This window comes from Podarcis tiliguerta (genome assembly GCF_965153285.1).
Source record: "Podarcis tiliguerta genome assembly, chromosome: 3".
Lineage (NCBI taxonomy): Eukaryota > Metazoa > Chordata > Lepidosauria > Squamata > Lacertidae > Podarcis > Podarcis tiliguerta.
In genome coordinates, this window is record NC_139536.1 from 70,178,822 (window position 1) to 70,198,302 (window position 19,481).

Here is a 19,481-nt window from a genome sequence, read left to right on the forward strand (position 1 = left end):
GACGATGCATGATGTGAAAACACTCTATGCATACTAGGCACGTATGACCCAAAATTCTATAAGGCAGTGATGAGCTTATAGAGTGCTCTGTATTTGTGATGCGACAGAACTCTGCATGCACACCTGCTCAGCTTTCAGAAATGAAGAATACACTCTGTGGAAGATGAAAGATTCTACATCCTATCTGCTGCACAGCATCTTTCCAGGGAAAAGAAGTCCTTGTTGCATATAGAAAGTACCATTTATTTGTTGAAGCCCTCATATATTCATCAATGTCTGAAATTATGTAGAAGTTCCATTTAAATCCATATTCAGGATGAGGAATGACGTGTACAATATTTCTCACTACTTAAAAAACTGGTGTACGTATGTGAGAGAGAATGACGGAGGGAGACTACAAGAGTTCTGACCATGATCTATGGTGGCATGTATAATTTTACATTGTATGTTTAGCATACTCATTCAAAGAACCATAGAATTGTAGAGTTGGAAGGAACCCCAGAGGCATCTAGTCCAACCCCTTGCAATGCAGGAATCCTGCCCACAGCCTTCCTTGGGTGGGCTTGAACCACCAACCTTCTGGTTAATGGCCAGAGGCACTGATTCATTGCAGCACAGGTATATGAGCAGAGGTTGTACTGGTATTATAACAGATCATAGCACAATTTGACATGGTAAACACATGGGTAAAGCACACATGAGATTCTAATTTATTTGCTTTAACAAGAATGCCAATGAACCAGATTTATGGGAGGAGCATGGTGTGAAGTCATAATATCTATTAAGCAACTGCAAGGCATCACAGCAAAGAGGTATGTGTTGTCATAAGCACTTTTCATTCTAGGTACAGTGGTACCTCGGGTTACATATGCTTCAGGTTACAGACTCTGCTAACCCAGAAATAGTGCTTCAGGTTAAGAACTTTGCTTTAGGATGAAATTGTGCTCTGGAGGCACGACAGCAGCAGGAGGCCCCATTAGCGAAAGTGGTGCTTCAGGTTAAGAACAGTTTCAGGTTAAGAACAGACCTCTGGAACGAATTAAGTACTTAACCCGAGGTACCACTGTATAATGGTTCATTTGTGAAGGATTATCATCATACAGTGAAACAATATTTTGAAAGCAAAATATGATTGCAAATGCACCAAGAAGATTAGTGTGGAATCCCACTAGTACTTAACCATTTCCCCCTGTTTGTTTAAATACAGTATTGTTGCATTTAAGGCTGTTAACAGCAAGTGGTTTGAACTAGTGAATACTTGTTAAAGGCCACCTGGGGTTTTGCTCTGTATGAGACTAAAGGAACAAATCACCTCATGGATAAACAACAGGTCCTTGCCTTTCTGTTTTGTCTTTTCTGCATACGTGAAAGAAATATGCTCAACAATATGTAACCAAAGTGCCTACTTCTTCACTAGAGGGAGGAAATGAGCTGAGCCAACACAGTCAGCAGCAAGGACCTCAACAGAAAAGGCACCACGAGCTCAAACACCACAGTGGATTTCATTTAGGAATAAAAAAATCCAAAATGAAAATCCACCATCTAAAACACTCTTCTGGCTAGCGTAACAAACCAGGTAAAATAACTTAAGACAGATAAAGTGAGATGTTAAGCAATTAAAGCCACAAAGCCCAGCATCATAACTAAAAGCAGATGAAATTTAAAAGATCTCTAAGTCCAATTTAAAAACTAGTATAGGAGGAGACAGATGGATATCTCTCAGGAGAGAGTTTGCAAACACAAATTTACCCCCACTTCCTATTCACACATCGTACACAGTGTGCATATGTTGAAACTGAGTAACCCCTAACTTATTTACAGCCCACCTTTCCTGCACACTCAATTATTCTGACAGCCTGACTCTCTGAAACCAGGTTATAGGAGACATCAGAATTTTGAAGCTTGACATCATTGAATTTTTTATATGACAGATCAAAAGCTTTGCAGTAGCTACAAGTTTGTGAAAAGTTGTGATACTTGCTATGTAAGTGATTTCTTTACGTCTTGACCACATTTTGTGGTCTTAAAAGTTTGCTTCTCATAAAGATGACATAGACCGGTGCATTATATGAACGCTAAGGGTCAGGAAATGCTCAACGTACAAACGGGACCAACCAGTAAAACATCTGCTTCATTTAGATGGGAAATCTGTGCACTGGGGTCTTGGAATAAGTCTTTCTGTTGGGCAGTGGTGGTGAGGACTCATGTAAAGGCATAATTTTATATTTGGGGTGGGTGGTGAGAAGCAATTTTTGTAGTGGGGCACAAGATTCACTGTAATGCCCAAAAGCATTGCTAGACTAAATTGCAGTCAATCAATCATAATGAATTTTAAGAACATTTGTTGTGGTCACTACTTATACTTCACAATAACCACAGATACATGTGAGAAAGAATGACAGGTATCCTTAAGGCAGGAAGTATCAGGCAGTACAGTACTCTTTGAGATCTGCAGCTGGGAAATATTTTTATTAGGACCAACCAAACAACCTTCAGAGAGCACCAGGAAGCCATTCAAGCCAATGCCACTTCTCCACTGATCATTTGAAACCTTTAACGCCTTTATCTGGTTTTGGAGACTGTCTTAATCTCTTCCCTTCAAATGTGAGATCTCAGAGACTCGCTTTAAAATATATGAATGTTAAGTACGGTATATGTTCTACCAGACTTTTCATTTGTATAAGTCTTTGAGGCACAAAGTACAATCTCTCCCAGTTCCTCCTTTGTGGGTGGGGGAGGAGAATTGTAAAATATATTTTCGTTCTGAAAGGAAAGAACCAGAAGTCACCCTAAAACAATTGATCTCTCTCTGTGGCCTATTCTCACAATGATAAACCTGTGTATAATTTCATATTGCAGTTGGAATTTCACCGAACTGAATGTTCCTCTGTATGATTATAAAAACATTCTTGCACATAGAGAGCAACTAGGTCAGGGAGAAGGCTGGGAGAAGCACCTTCTCTCTGAAATTTAGCTTTTCTGTATGAAAATTATTTGTTTGTTTGTTTTTGTGTTGAAGAGCATTTGAGCACCTGAGTCCCTATTTGCCATTTCAAGCACTAGGTATCTACCATGCCCTTCTGTAGCATCTTACTTGAAGTGACTTATAGCTCACAGATCTCAATATCTTTCTGCTAGCCTATGTGCATGTGTTCAGGCACGTGCTGTTCTGTATGAGTTACAAAGCTTACCAAATGGATGCTCCCACTTTCACTCCACTGTTGTTGTTGTTTAGTCGTGTCCGACTCTTCATGACCTCATGGACCAGAGCACACCAGGCACTCCTGTCTTCCACTGCCTCCCGCAGTTTGGTAAAACTCATGTTAGTAGCTTCGAGAACACTGTTCAGCCATCTTATCCTCTGTTGTCCCCTTCTCCACTGTAGCGAGTTATAGATTTTGCAAGTTTTGCTCCGTAATTCCTGCTGAGAACAAACAAGTTGCTGTATTCAGTGGCAATAGTAAAGCAACAAGTCTCAAAAACATAGCAAAGGTTTATTTTCAGTTTTTCTTGTGCTGGGCAGACTCTCCTTAGCTGCATCAAGTTATGCCAAAATGCCGCCACCATGTCTGGTGTACTGTGTTGGAGGAACCTGTTTGGATCATTCTTATTGACCTCTTCGGGAAGCATTTGGAGGCTGCCAAATCTGCCTGGCCTAATGCAATGCTATGTAGTAATCATGACAATGACATGTAAAAGACTCTAAACCTCCTCCCCCCGGCTTTAAGAAGTCAAAGCAGCTGTACAAAGAAGCTTGCTTGCTACATCTGTCTTGAGATGAACAGAGCCGCCTCATCTATCCCACCAATCCCATTTTTAACACTACCTCAGACCATGGGCTCTTCTTAGCCTACTGCACCTGCCCAGACTAGGCCTACAAAGAGATAGAGAGAGAGATGCATCTTATAAAAATAATAATTATGTGGCATTTCTTTCCTTCTTCTTTCCTTTTAAAGGTTGCTTCTGACAAATCTATCTATTTGGGGCAAATTGTCAGTGAGAAACTTCCGCTCGAACTCTTTGGGACAAAACTGGCTCTTTGAAAGGATAAATCCCATTGCATGAAGGCCCGAACAATGGCCAAATGTGTTGCTGTTGCCTTTGCTGCCACTGCTACTGCTGGGGCTGGGCCTCTGACAAAGGGCGGATTAATTGGTGCCGTGGCTGACTGGTTCGAGATGGCTCCACTCAGAGTGCGCTGCGGGGAGCCCCATTGACTGGGCCCCGAGTCCCACTTTTCACAAACTCCAAACAAAAGTCAATTTCTTTCTTATAAGGCAGGGGAGAAAGAGAGCGAGGGAGAGGGAGAGAGAGAGAAAATCACTTGGTGTTTGAGCTGGGGAAGGTGACTTGTTGGATTAGAGGACGTCATGCTCTCCCTGGCTGCCTCTCTCATGCTTTAATGTTATGTCTCCAAGAACACAAAAGTTAAAAGAGAGAGAGAGAGAGAGAGAGAGCAAAAGCAACTCATCTATTTCGATGAATATGTGACTTTCTCTCTGTTGTGCAAGTTAAACCTGGCATCCCATCTGAAGACTACTAAAGTGAAAACAACAGCATGAAGCTGGTAGTGTGTGCATTAACAGTGTGCAATCCTATACATGTATACTCAGAAGTACGGTAAGTCCTAATGTGGTTGGTGGGTTGCTCCCAAGTAAGTGTCATAGGACTGCAGCGCAAAACTTATACTAGCTATTTCTATGGTGTTTTGATGGGCACTGAATGCTTCATTTATTTTAATAAGATCTTGAGAGAGGATCCTGCTGCTTATGGGATTACTGGAAATGTCTGCTATTTTAAAGACTTTTTCATAAGAGTTGTATCTTATTGCTGAACATCACAGCTGCATAAAACAGAATAGAAGTGTTTTTCTCAGAATGTAGTAACTCTACATAACTCCATACAGGCACCACCATCCTGCTTACAATGCCCTGTACTTTGAAAATTTGGATCTTGTATATTTTTTTATTTTGTGAGGTAAACTGGGAAGCAGAAGTCAGCCAGCATGGATGCTAGTTTTACACAAACACCCCTTTGTCTTGGCACATCAGTGTAACATCAGGCACAGGGAAGACTGTTGGAGATGAAATTTCATAACTGGCACATTTCATATGCAGAGGAGAAATTTATGACTTAAACAGGAGTCAAATGGGAAGAAAGACGAAATCAAATGTGCCCAGCTCCCTGCAGATTTTGGTTTCCTGCAGTTTTTCAAGAGGCAGAGTTTAGAATAGATTTTTTTGTGTACTACTTAATTACCTCCGTCATTATGATGATTGCATAATAGTTGATTCCTCATGTCATCATCATATTCAGATCTTTTCTTTTCTTTTAAAAAACACCCTGTGATTCCCTGCATAACACCACACAAGAGGAAAGGACAAAAACACAGCCCATGCCGGCAGGATTTCTCGTTTCATTAGTGTAGTATAATAATAGCTGTGGTCAACCTCCTTAGCATATGACAGTATCAAACATTGCAGGAGTTACCTGGGATGCACTCTCTTGGTGGTATTTTAAAAAGGGGAAATACAATTTTCCCATCATCCTTAAAGGAATTTTCATGGTTTTTTTCATCTGTTTTGGCTGAATTTGTGTGGTATCAAGGGTTGGGTGGAAGCAGTAATTCAGTTCTTCTTCACTTATGCTAAAAGTCCTTAAAATATTGCTTTAGTTGTAATTATTTTGGATCTGAACTATGTTGTTATTTAAAAGAAAGAAAGAAAAACAGCTGGAAACTCAAACCGATTAAGCTAGAGGACTCCCTCTACCAGTGATCTCAGGTGGTGAGTACTGAGCCAATAACTTTGCAGCCCAAACATGTCCACTGAGAAACAAGAAGCCGGCATCAACCTATTATAGATAACCTTGTGGTTTGCAGAAGTATACAAAATATACACATTCAGTGACCACAAATGTTAAGTGTCTGCTGGAAAAGAAAACTTGAAGCTGAGGGGCTGGGATGGAATATCTTGAAGGAGCACATGGCTGGTGAGCCCTCAACAGGAATTCTCCTCTAAGGAGGAGCAGATGCACTGCAACACTTTGCTGAAGGTCATACTTGTAAGAACATAAAAGAGAACCTGCTGGATCAGGCCAATGGCCTATCTAGTCTAGCATCCGGTTCTCACAGAGACCAAACAGATGCCTGTGAGAAGCCTGCAAGCAGGACCTGAGCACAAGACCACTCTTCCCACTTGTGAATCCCAGCAACTGGCACTCAGAGACTTCCCTTCTCAGACAGTGGAGGTGTAACACTGACATCACGGCTAGCAACCATCAATAGCCTTGTCCTCCATGAATTTGTCTAATCCTCTTTTAAAGTCCATCCAAGTTGGTGGCCATTACCACCTCCTGTGGGAGCAAACTTACTATGCACGGTGTTCTTTCTTTTGTGAACCCTCCAACATGCAGCTTTGTTTGATGTCAATGACTTGTAGTGTTATGAGAAGGGAGAAAAACTTTCCCCTTTCCACTTTCTCTATGCCCTGCATAATTTTCATGCACTCTTATCATGATGCTTCTTCCTCACCTTTTCTCTGTACTAAAGAGGCTCAAATGCTACAACCTTTCCTCGTAGGGGAGTTGCTCCAGCCCCATAATTATTTTGGTTACCCTTTTCTAGCTCTACGAAATCCTTTTTGAGGTGAACAGAACCGTATGCAGTATTCCAAATGCAGCTGCAACATAGATTTGTTATAATGGCATTCCGATATCAATCCCTTTTTCTAATGATCCTTAGCATGGGATTTGCCTTTCTCACAGCTGCCACACACTGGGCTGAATCACCTACCATGACCCCAAGGTCTCATACCTGGTCAGTGACCAGCAGTTCAGACCCATTGAGCATATGTGTGAAATTAAGATATTTGTTTGCCCTCCACACATCACTTTACACTTGCTTACATTGCATTGTATTTGGCATTTTACTACCCATTCTCTCAGATGCTTTTGGAGCTCTTCACAATCACTTCTTAACCACCCTGAGCAATTCAGTATCGTAAAAAACTTGGTCACCTCACCCCACACTTCTAACTATAGATCATTTATGAACATTAAAAGTACAGGTCTCATTTCTGACCCTTGAGGGACCTCCACTTTCTACATCCTTCCACTGGGAGAACTGAACTGTCTCATTTATTCCTACTCTCTGCATCTTGTTATATGACTAGTTCCTGATCCACAAGAGGACCCTTCCTCTTATGACTGCTAACATTATGTTCGAGGGCTGAGTGATGTCTGGTTTTCAACATCATGATATATCAGCAGTTAAACATCATGATATTCCGATATATCCTGATGTCTGAAATTGGAGACCAAGTGTGGAGATGAAGGAAGGGGCAGCCAGGAGATTGGATGGGTGGGGGAAGGAGACAAAGTGGAGTCACCTTCACTGCATGGTTTGAGTGGGAAGGGATGGGGATAGGGGGACAGCAGCCAGCCAGTTGTGGCAGCCAGCGAAGATGCACTGCACATTGTGGCTGCTGCTGCTGTCCTGCTAACTGAGAAAAGCTGCTCTGCCTCAGTGCCAGGGGATGGTGCCTGGAAGTGAGGGCAACCAGCTGCCTTGTTCTCCATCAGCATGAGGGGAAGGCAGCACCTCCCAATTGGCTACCTTGTTTTCCCTCAGCGTGAGGGAAGGCAGCTCAGGTCAGCAGTGCTATCGGCTGATGTCATTATGCAATATCGGAGGATCCTTGAAATCTGCTGCCCTGCTCTCCCTTGCATAAGGAGTGATATGCTGCTGCGCATTGCCCGGTCAAAATCGTTATTGTGGTGTGATTTTGACCAATATATTGAAGAGTCACACAGCGCTAAAACAGACAATAAAATTTGTGATATTACCATGCAAAAATGACAAAAAATAGGGAAAAAATAGGGATAGGGATGGGGTTGTGGGCCCCCTGGGTGCGTTGTGTGGACCCCCAGGGTCCCTGGACCCCTAATTGGACACCACCACTTTAGTAGGTTACTGAGACAGGACTTATCCTTGCAGCAGCCATGCTTGTTCAGCTTCAGCAAAGCTTGTTCTTCTATATGGTTGGTTATTTTATATTTAATGATTCTTTCCTCCAGTTTTCCCAGGACAGAAATTAAGCTAACCAACCTACAATTGACAATGGACACTTTCCAGTCCTAAGCTGTTTGAATACTCTACCTATTTTTTAATTTTAAAAACTCTCTCTGTTTATAGAATATTAAATGTCAGGAAGGAGGGTTGTAACCTTCCTGCTAGGCTAGTTTTCTGTGTGTGGGTACCTTATTCATACCTGCACACCATGCGCTGTAAACAATTGGCTAGTTACATTGTCATATTCTGGACCCATGGTATAACTTCAGGGATGATTTTCTTCAGTGTAGTCTAAGCTGTTAACTAATTAAATAACCTTAGTTGCCTTTTAACTAATCCTGTAACAGTGCAATCCTATACAAGTCTATGCAAAGGCAGACCCCACTGAATTTAATGGAATTTACTCCCAGGTAAGTAAATATAGGATTGCAGCCTAAATATATTTTCAGATTCCCTAAACTTCAACGTGAGGATCTTTAGACATGAAGGGAGGATATTCACTGGAGCTGGGTGGTGGCATTCAAAGAGAATCCTTGCCTGACATGCTTCTGGTCTCTTAACACTCACTATGTGCTCACGTCTAGATATCCTGTCCATCCATTGGTTTCTGAGCTCTCACCCCTTCCCCACCTGCCTAAGCAATCAAGACTGAACTCCTGGTTGGGATTCCATTCTTCCTTCTACACTAGCCTTCCCCAAGCTGTGGTTATCCATACATTTTGGACTACAACTCCCATCAGCCCTGGGCAGCATGTCTGATAGACAGGAACAATGGGAATCGTAGTTCACAATATCTGGGAAGGCTGCGCCAGCCCGAAGAATTAAGACAGTGTTTAGAAAGAGTGAAAGGCAGAAATACCTGCAACAAAGGGATGTGACAGACACCGCCTTCCTTCTTGGGCTGTGGATTTCAGCAGCTCTCTTTCACTTGTCTCCATGATTGGGCCCTTAGAGGACAGATGACAGCACAATGATTAACACCATTGACTCTGTCCCAACATTAATACGATTACCATTATCATTCTTCAACTAGCATAATCTATGGCTGAAGAAGGGCATGATAGCTCTGAGAACAGGCCTTATCATTTGTATCAAAGGTGGAGGAAAGATCAAGGAGAAAGAGGGTGGAGAAGGAGCTGTTTGACCTCCCTGAAAGAAGGTCATTAATGATTTCTGTGAGAGCAGCTCCACTGGAGTGAAGTGTCTGAAACCAAACTGGAGAGCATCAGAGAGGAATAGAAATGAGTTCAAGAGACTGGGAGGAAATTCATCATGGAAAGACAAGAATGGCAAATAGGATGAGGAGATGAATGCAATGGCATTGGGAGAGATGGGAAAGGTTGAGAGGGTAAAACACAACAGCAGTGGCAGAAGACGTATAATGTAGTGGAGGTTGGGATATTTACAGAAAAGTGACAGACACTGTGAAATGCTTTAAATGCTTAAGTGCCAATATCATATTTATGTCGGCTCCTCGTGAGCACGTCAGAAAGCACCATTATTCAGAGACTCCCGCATTACCTTTTAGGGGATCCAAAGTAGCTAGCATAACCAAAGAAGCCACAATCTGAGGGCTACATGTGCCGAACTCCTCCTACTTTCTAAAATGTCCTTTACCAAGTATGAATTTGAATAGTTAACAGAATGATTGTTTAGAGAATGAAACCACTGACAACGGTAAGATAATAAAAGAGGACCCTTGAGGCCAAGATTTCTAAATAAAAATAAACTGCATTTAAAGCCGAGAGTAGTGCTCTAATAGAATAATTCTCTCCTTAACTACCAAATGCAGAATACTGGGTCTGTGTGTTGCTTAACGGTGCTGGTGGTGGGATATAATATCATGTACAAGGCACTGTTGATTTCAAGGGTCATAAGATCATGTTGGTATTGCTTTGCTTCTGTATACTACATTTAAGCACAGCGATGACTGTGAAAGGTTAATTTGTGTGACCAATTGGTTCATTAACTGCCATTAAAAAGTCTTTTTGAAAACAAAACAAAATGGCCTCCGTGAAACAATGTATAGAATGAATAAGGCATATCCTGTTGTCAGGATACATGTTTGAGGCAATTATCTAGATAACAGATTTTTGGGGGGGAAATTAGCTGAAAGCTGCAGCTATATCCATGAGATATAATGCGGCAACAGATGAGGAATTCAGAGGTCTGGAGAAGACAGAGATGAGAGGTTTTATCTGCTCTGCTTTCCTGCTGACTTCTTCACCCACTAGATAATGGGGAGACCTACTACCAAAATGATGTTGGGATGTGCCACTGGGCTTCCTCAGAGTTTCCTCACCTGGTTACTGTACAAACCTTGTGGGAAAGGTGATCCAGCAGAGGTAGAGATGTTCCCTGGGACTTTCAAGGCTGAGCTATGGACTGCTCTTCGCTGAGAAGCTATAGCAACATGGATCGTCAGATGGGGTAATGCTAAGCATTGCAGTTCCTGACAGAGACATAGTGCTGGACCTCTTCAAAGTTTCTTCAACTCGCCCCTGTAAACTGAAGACTGGGGGTGAGTTTGCTTCTTCTTTTCCTCATCCTGAAGGGCCATCATGAGTAATTATCTCAAGCTCAGGTGACTGAAACAGCAAACAAGGTCCAAAGAGCACTAGCCCCACTATGGGATTGGGACTGGATGAGTGAGCACTTTATGTGGAGTGGGAATGAGCAAGCATATTATGAGTAATTTACTTGGCACCTTGAAGCAACCCATATTTCACAGCCCTGCTGACCACAAGCAGCAGAACAATCTTTTGGCCACTGGCAATCTGAGAGTTGTGTGGTAGCAGGGAGGCCATTGTAACTTGTCCAAAGTCTCTGCCTGGTCTCACCAGCCCTGCTGAAGCTGTCCCCCCCCCTTCAATTGTTTACATATTGGAAATGGGCTTACAAATAGATGGATAAATAAAAATACAGCATGCAACTCTTCTATACTATAAAGATGGTCTTTTCAGTGCGAGTTAGATGTGAGTAACTATAGAGAGGGTGGCACTGTGGTCTAAACCACTGAGTCTCTTGGGCTTGCCGATCAGAAGGTTGGCAGTTTGAATCCCTGTGACAGAGTGAGCTCCCATTGCTCTGTCCTAGCTACTGGCAACCTAGCAGTTTGAAAATATACCAGCACAAGTAGATAAATAGGTACCGCTGTGGCGGGAAGGTAAAGGGCGTTTCCGTGTGCTCTGGCTTCCATGTTCCGTTGTGCCAGAAGCAGTTTAGTCATGCTGGCCACATGACCTGGAAAGCTGTCTGCAGACAAACACCAGCTTCCTCAGCCTGAAAAGCGAGATGAGCGCAGCAAACCCATAGTCACCTTTGATTGGACTTAACTGTTCAGGGGTCCTTTACCTTTACCTTTTAACTATAAAGGCTATTATATAACAGAGCAGAATTCATCTACAAGCTTCATATTCTACTTATTAAATCAGCCTTTCTCAACCTTGGGTTCCCAGAAGTTGCTGGACTACAACTTCCAACATCCCTGACCACTGGTCCTAGCTTGGGATGATGGGAGTTGTAGTCTAACAACATCTGGGGACTCAAGGTTGGGAAAGGTTGTATTAGACACTTCCTCCTAGGAGCCTAGGGTAGCATACAAGGTTCATCCCAAGGTTCTATGATGTAGGTTAGCCTGAGAGGGAATGACTAGCCAAGATCATCCAGCAAGCTCCATGGCTGAGTAGGGATTTGAGACTGAAATTCTCTGGTTCTATTTCAGTGCTCAAATCACCTATACCACATGGACTCTATTAGTCCATTAATCAACCAGACACAAGGTAAATGCAACACTACAAGCTCCTGGGCCATATTTCAGCCTAATTGGTTCATTTCAAGTACGTTAAGTCCTGTAATGGTATGACGGACATTATATTATTTAATGATTTATAATATTATTGTGGATGATTCAAGACGGGCAACTGAAATGCAGATGCCAGCAAAGTACAGTTAATGCATTTTATATACAGAAATTAGTCATGTAGGTCAATATCTTTATACTTTTGCATTTTGGTTGGATCATAATTTTTGAAGGAAAAAGATTTGCCCTTTCTGCTTTCACTTCAAAAAACCAGAATCAGTTGAGATTCCATCAAAGGCAGTGGAACAAATTTAACTTTGTGCTATAATTCCACCGTGATCTTTCATAAACATTAAATTATATCCATAATTTGTAACTCGTGTGTGTGAGTGTGTGTGTGTGCTGTTAACTCAGACTCTGCTTAACATGCCACACCACAACTGTTATACAACTGATAGCTGTTGCAGTAGCAATTTGTTCACTAAGCTGAAACCCTTTCATTGACTAACTGGAGTTCACATTCCCTCAAAGTAATTGGAAAAATGCATCTGGAGTTAGATGGACTTTGCTAATTTGTTTTATTATGCATGGAAATATTGGTATAAAAAGGTGTTTCAATTATTTTCTATGGCAGGGACCTATGTATTCTCTGTACTCACAAAGACTTTAAATGGAGTTATTTTTCCCTGCCTGTAATCATCCCCCCCACTTTTAAGTACCCAGGCAGAAAAAAGTAAGTTTACTGCTCCTAGCACAATGGCCCTCTTCACTTTTAGGTTTGGGAGACCTGGGTGACCTACGAAAGTTAATTAGAAGGCTAACAAAGACTAAGACAGAGTAGAATACATCGCCTCTCCTCCAGCCAAAGATGTCATCCATTAATTAGGGAAATCGTTAAGGTGGCCTTTATTGAATCCATTGAAAATCGGCAGTTGGCGGTCGACAGTTTTGATCAGATTTTCTTCTCCCCAATAAAGCTGGCCTTAATGGTACGAAAAGTAGAAGGGATGAGTGTGGTGAACTAGCAAGGAGAAGGGAAGCGGGGGGGGGGGGGGAGAACAGGGGAGGGGTGGGAAGTATGTGTTTCAGTGACATTACAGTTAAACAGCCACCAATTGTGATGGCTTTGATTCTCAGGCTACATGGCATAGCTTTTCCATGATGTAATCTTTATTGAACCTGGAATCTGAGGGGGAAGCTAGCTGTTGCCAGTCTCGCCTCTCTTGGACTTAGGGGACTCTGGATGTTGACAGCACAGCGATAAGAGGCGAAACTCACTTGCATTTGCCATCTGAACATCATTTCTCTTAATACCGAACTTGTTGCTGGTTAGTTAAAACATCTCTCTACAGTTACAAATATATACACATATATTATAAATATATACACATGCTTAGCTTGATCCGGTGACACTTGTTTTCAAGAATGGGTTGAAGCACACATTAATTTTGTCCCCCCCCTTTTTTTTTTGCTGTTTGGGTTTCTCTCTCCTCCCTTTTCGCTCTTTGAACTGCAATACTTCCAAACCGCATCTGCATGATACGAGAGTATCCATGTGACACAATATCGCCCCATGCAATCGTTTTCACATAATAATTTTAACTTGTTTTTATTTGATGGTTGAGATGAGGCTCTCAAACAGGAAAATTGCATGGGGCTTGGTTTATAATTTTATGTTCTTTGGGAAGGAGCTGCCCCCTCCTTCTCTCACACACATACCACCCCTTTCCCTGTTAAATAAGCTGTATCTCTTACAGCAGTTCACGCACTTGAGAATTTGATGTCTCTTCTTGAAATGCAGTAGACAAGGACTTACTGCACCACTATCTGTCCATCTGTGCAAGCTTCTTGTATCTAAGCAACTTTTCATTTGGGGTGTATGTGTGTGTGGGGGGGGGGGGGGAGAGGCAAAATGCAAGGGTGTCACTTTGCAGAGAGTATAACACAGAAAACAGCTACTCCAGAGTGGCATGTTTACCTTCTCAGAATTGCAGCCCTAATCCTGTATTCATTGTACTGATCTAGTGAGAGCTTTAAGTACTTAAAGAATGACAGATCAGGCTCCCTTTGAGTGTTTGGATAAGTGCACATCTTTAGTCTGGAAAACTGTGTAAAAATGTTTTAGAAACTCCATTTTGTGTTGGGTTTCTTTTAGGAAGAAAAGTATGAGGATCAATGGTACTACGTATTTAAAATTATTTCCCCATATTAACAGTGAAATCCTGAGTTCAGTAGAACTCAGAAGTTCTACTGAATTCAGTGAAACTTACTCCCAGGTACATGTGTGCAGGATTGCATACTTACCTGGGAGTAAGTCCTATTGACTTCTGAAGCACTGGAGTAGACATGCATGGGACTGCAATGGACATTGTTGTCTTAAATAAAGCTCAGGTTCTGTAGACAAACCAAATTGTACAAATTAACAGATTGTATTGTTTTATGTAACAGACCTAGCAGATCATTTCTCTCTTTTTTCCCCATAAGCATGTTTCATTGGTATGTTTTATGTTGAATCTAATGCAGGACATTTTGTAGAATCTGAAAACTTTTGGGGCAGGACACACAAGCTAGATAATAAAGCCTTTTACAGATGCTTGTTATTGTTTCCAAAAAGTATTTTCACAATCATTAGGGCTTCCGTAAAGTAAAAATAAAATAAAATAAAATAAAATACATTTTCTAAAAATATTAATTGCTGGGGAAAGGATAAGTAACACTGCAGTAATATACATACTGAACTAGGAGCATGTCATGCTGAACACATGTTTGCATTGCACTGGGAGTCTACCTTGCCAGTCATTTTAGGGGGAAATGCAATGGAGTCTATCATTATATATATATCTCCTTTGGAAATAAAACCATAAATTATCCTGATTTAATACTAGATAAGGCTGCTCCTTTTTGTTAAAACTAACAGTTCAACACTTTAAGTTTAAATCCTATACTCGCTTACCTGGGAGTAAACGTCACATAGCTCAATGGGTCTTCTTACTTCTGTGTGGACATGTATAGGATTACACTGTAAGTGGCTTACTTCAATCTTATATTGGTTCAGCCTTTCACGAACTTTGTCTCTTGCCATTCTAAGCATTTGTATGATCACCCTTGCTCCCTGTCAACAAGTTGGATAAGTCATTCATTTCTATTTAAAGAGAAGACTCCGCTTTCCTGTGAGTTGTGCTTGGAGTGATTCACTGCAGTTGCAAATAGAGATTCAGATGTCACCTGGAACTTTCTTTGGAGAAGAATATGCTATCACAGAATAAAATTCCTGGTTTGTGGCTCTGTGCCCCGCCCCCCAGTTAATATATTCTGAGGATCATGCAGGTTGCAGGTCTTCCCTATAACTTGTAAAGTGAATGTTAATAACTTCACAACTTAAACTGGTATGTACTCTGCTTCTAAGTGGGGAGAGAGCTTTTTAGACTGCTTTTATGTTTGGAATGCCAAGTGACCAGATTTCCCAATAAACATACTTTTATTAATAGTTTATTAACTTCAGCCTCTGTACCTGGCCTTTTCAAATAAATTAAATTTATTAAATTTATTTCTATCCTGCCCTTCCACTGCATTTGCAATACTATAGGCTGCTTACAACATACAATAAAATCCAACAAAAATAAATAATCAACAAAAACAATAAACAGCAGTAAAACAGAAACGGGCATGCTGGTGGCAAAACCAAAAACAGAGGGGCATCCATAGCAGAATTCTGAATGTAGCTGGTCAAATGCCTTCTATATATATGCATATATTTAAGAAGCAAGAAGCAAGGAGGAAGAGGGCCAAACTGACCTTCTGAAGTAAGGAGTTCTGTAATCCAGGCACAACCACAGGAGGAAGTCCTCTCCCACATCTCAACCAGCCATGCCTGTGTATTGTACTGTACACTACTGCTGAACTGCTATTTTTGTTTTATATGAGGAATTGAGACACTCACTTCACCCACCCAATGACAAGTGGTCCAAAGGCAAAGTAGGAAGGCTGATTTGTGGTAGTGACAAGCACTGGCTACTGGTTTTGTGTGTGTGGCTATGACCCAAGAAAATGGTTGAGGGTGCAAGGTTAGGAGATTGGCAAAAATGTTTACTTGTCTTCAAGTTTTCTACAGAGAGCTGCATACCTTGGACTATTCTTCTCTTTTCTCGCTGTGGAAACAGAAGGAAAAAGGGGAAAGTGGATAAAGTTCTTCAGTGCTATGAAGAAGATAAGATACAGGAAGTAGGATGCGGAAGTACATGGAATTTGTGTGTACATATGTGTTACCTATAGCACATTTTCCTGTGAGATTTCCCTAATAGTTTTGTGCAATGTTCCATGAGGATAGAAAGGAGAAATAGGGACAGTGGTAAGCTAGCAACATGTTTTGTTTTTTTTATGGAAGCAGAAGACCATTAAGTCTAGAGAGAACATTTTAGCAAGAGTTAGCACAGCATTTCATAAATATACGGTTACATCAGTTGTAACTGTAAACCCATAATAGTTCAACAATGACTCAGATATGGAGGAGTCTGGAAAGGGCTGCCCCAGGTCTTGTGGCATTCCAAAGCCCCATGTTATCAGAGTTGGAGGGGGAACAATCCCTGTATACTTTCCTGGAGGGAACCAAACACCCAAGTTCCATTATTCCAATGACAAAGGTGGAAACCATGACTCCTACCTACCAGGAAATTTATCACTTACCTAAATTCTCCAATGAAACCCATTCTATGGTGGCAGGAATGGTTCTCCGGAATGGTTAAAACAGTCTTCACCAATCGGTGCCCTCCAGGTAAATACTGGACTACAACAGTTCAACATTAACCGGCTGGGGTTGATGGAAGATGAAATCTTAAGTATCAGTCAGGTTTTGGACTGACTCGGGTTTATGGGAGTTGTAGTCCAAAACATCAGAAGTACAAGGGTGACAAAGGCTGGATTAGTGTTTGGGGCTTGGACTGCGGAGACCCAGACTGAAATCCCCACTCAGTTTGGAAGCTCTCTAGCCTTGTAGTCAGTCACTATAGCTCTTACATAATCTACCTCACTTGATTGCTGTGAGGATTAAGATGGGGTGATGGAAACAAATCAAGAACAACAAAATCATAAATACAAATACAAATGACAGCAAGAATAAAAATAAAGGTTGCCAATTGCCCAGAAGTAGTACAATTTGACCTCTGGAGCAATGTATGAACTTCAGAATATGCTTTTGGCTACTTGCTGTCTGCTCCATCATTGCTTACTCAGCTAAACACTTAAAAACCCAGTAGTAGGGCATTGGTTCTGAACTGATGGGTTAGGAACCACTACCAGGTCATGGACTAATCCAAGGTGGGTCACAACAGAGGAATTACTACTATGCAAATGTATGGTGAAAAATTGAGAAGTGGGTCCCCAAATGCATATTGTGTAAAAGATGGGTCCCAGGTCTGAAAAGGTTAAAGACTTCTGCAGTAGGGCATCTCCCAAGTACATAACTCCAGCTCTGAACATAAGATATATAAAATTGGCACAACTATCTCAATGAAGTTTGGGCTGCTGTAATGTATAGATTGAGACTGAGAATCATTTTCTACTCCAGTATCGAAAATGGATGTGCACTGGTTCACTGTGAAAATTAGAATAAGGAAATGTACTCTAATGGTAAGTTCTGTTTCGGAGGCTCTAACTTTACTGACTGTTTACAAGTCCTAGCTGAATCTGGACTTCACCCCCACCCAAGTACTCCATTCATCTGGACTGCACATATAACTAATGGATGACAACTATATATTTATTATACTAAAAAACAAAACAAAAAAACCATTACCCACACAGGTCACAAGTAACTAAATTGGAGGTATCCTTTTCTATGAAACTGGCATGTTTGGTATATAAAGTGTGATTCTGTAGATATGCTGAAACATAACTGGGATAAAAATATTAATAAACTGACACAGTGTCATAGTATATGAAACATATTTAAATAAAATATAATACAAATTAAAACCAATGTAAGTCTGAAGCAGCAAAAGGGTTCCAAGTTAGAATCATATGGAATGACCAAGTGTCCACAAACTGCTTAGTATGGCTCATAACTGTCATAAATAAAAATGAACTGAACAAGTAAAGATATCCAGATGTGTTTCAACCAAGGTCTTCCTTAGTGGTCAGAACAAAGTGATTTACCAGGCATTTTTTTTTCAACCTAAATGAGAAGCCAGAACCTTTAATACTTCAAGATGCTAGGACTTTCCATTAAAGGGGCCTAAATGGCTTGGGGTTGAGATGTGGAAAGGAGCACATCTTCCATATCAACCTGCCAAGAGTGACTTGAGACCTTCAGTGGAAGCCTTTCTCCAAGTGCTTTCCTTATGGAGAAGTATGTTATGTAGCTACAAAAGCCTTCTCAGGACATATCCTGACTTTGGTATGCACCCCACCAATTATTAGCTCCAACATTACTGTCAGCTTGGAAACATTTATATTTGCAGGGGCATTTTTAATGGTCATGTTTAGTCTGCTTTATTGGCTTACTCAAGTTGTCATTGTGGCCTCTTATTTTGCTAATCTGTTGTGAGGTTTCTAATGTTTTATTACTCTAATATATTGGTATTTAATATGAATAGTTCTTTTAACCGTGCCCTGTCACGCCACGCTGTCAAATATGACAGGATGAAGTGGGATATAGCATTATTTAAAATAAACAAATAAATAATTTTCCCTCATTCCCTGCCATTTATTTTCCATCGATGTTCCTTCTCCTCTTAGGAGAGAGAGAGAGAGAATGTGGGGATGGGGGTGGGGAGACAGGGAGAAGGAAGGGAGAGAGAGAGAGAGAGACATTTTCTTTCACACGAGCCCTCAGAATTACAGTTCATGAACTATTCAGTAAACTGACCGGCCTGAACCTCCCCTTCAACGGCCTAATCTAAGGGGTGGATCTATGTGTTTTGTTGCTTGTCAAAAACAATCACTCCTCGGCCCATTACATTTACAGCACGTCGTCCTTTAATTGGTGTAACACACTGAGGGCTGAAAGGAAGAAAGTCCTACAAAAGAGCCCGAGTGAATGAACCCTGACTCACACAAAAATACTCTTCAGAAGTTCAGAGCCGGGCACTAACAAGGAGGTAGAGAGTTAGCTGGAAAAGAGGTTAAGTTCAGAAATGTGCCACCTTGAAGATCCTCCCTTCAAAGCCATGATAACATTGACAAGATGAAGGGCAAAGTGGGGGGGGGGGGAGTTAATCATTCCTGGACTGGGGAGAGTTTAACAAAATAGGGGATCGAGAGGATCCTTTTGCCCCTTGCTTTCCTCTCCGCCTCTTCATTTTGAAGAATTTTTAAATTTTTTATTCTTTTTTTTTTTTTTAAGGCAGCGATATGTGCGCTTTTCTTTTCCTCGGCAATCTTCTTTCCATTAACATCTCCCCTCGATCTCTCGGCCTTCCTCTATTTAATCGAATCGACGAGAAGCATCTTTTTAAAACTGTGTTTTTATATTTTGAGAGGTGGGAAGAAAAGTGTCTGGAGCGGGCATAAGAACGAGGCAAATCAAAGGAGGATTTAAAGATTGGGACTTTAAAATGATGGGTCAGGAGGAGGAGGAGGAGGGAGAAAACAGTTAAACTTGACGGGAGAGGG

General features: G+C 41.3%; 1 long non-coding RNA gene across 1 annotated transcript in view; it reads right to left on the reverse strand.

Annotated features, from left to right (window-relative positions):
* Positions 1–992: 992 nt before the first annotated feature.
* The window catches only part of LOC310674412, a 37,120-nt gene continuing 18,631 nt past the window's right edge, over positions 993–19,481 (reverse strand). Inside the window, exons 2-4 of the long non-coding RNA XR_014509572.1 lie at positions 8,931–9,018; positions 3,192–3,424; positions 993–2,763 (exon numbers count right to left, since the gene is read on the reverse strand). This is a non-coding gene — a long non-coding RNA (uncharacterized lncRNA). The remainder of the gene's footprint in view (positions 2,764–3,191; positions 3,425–8,930; positions 9,019–19,481) is intronic.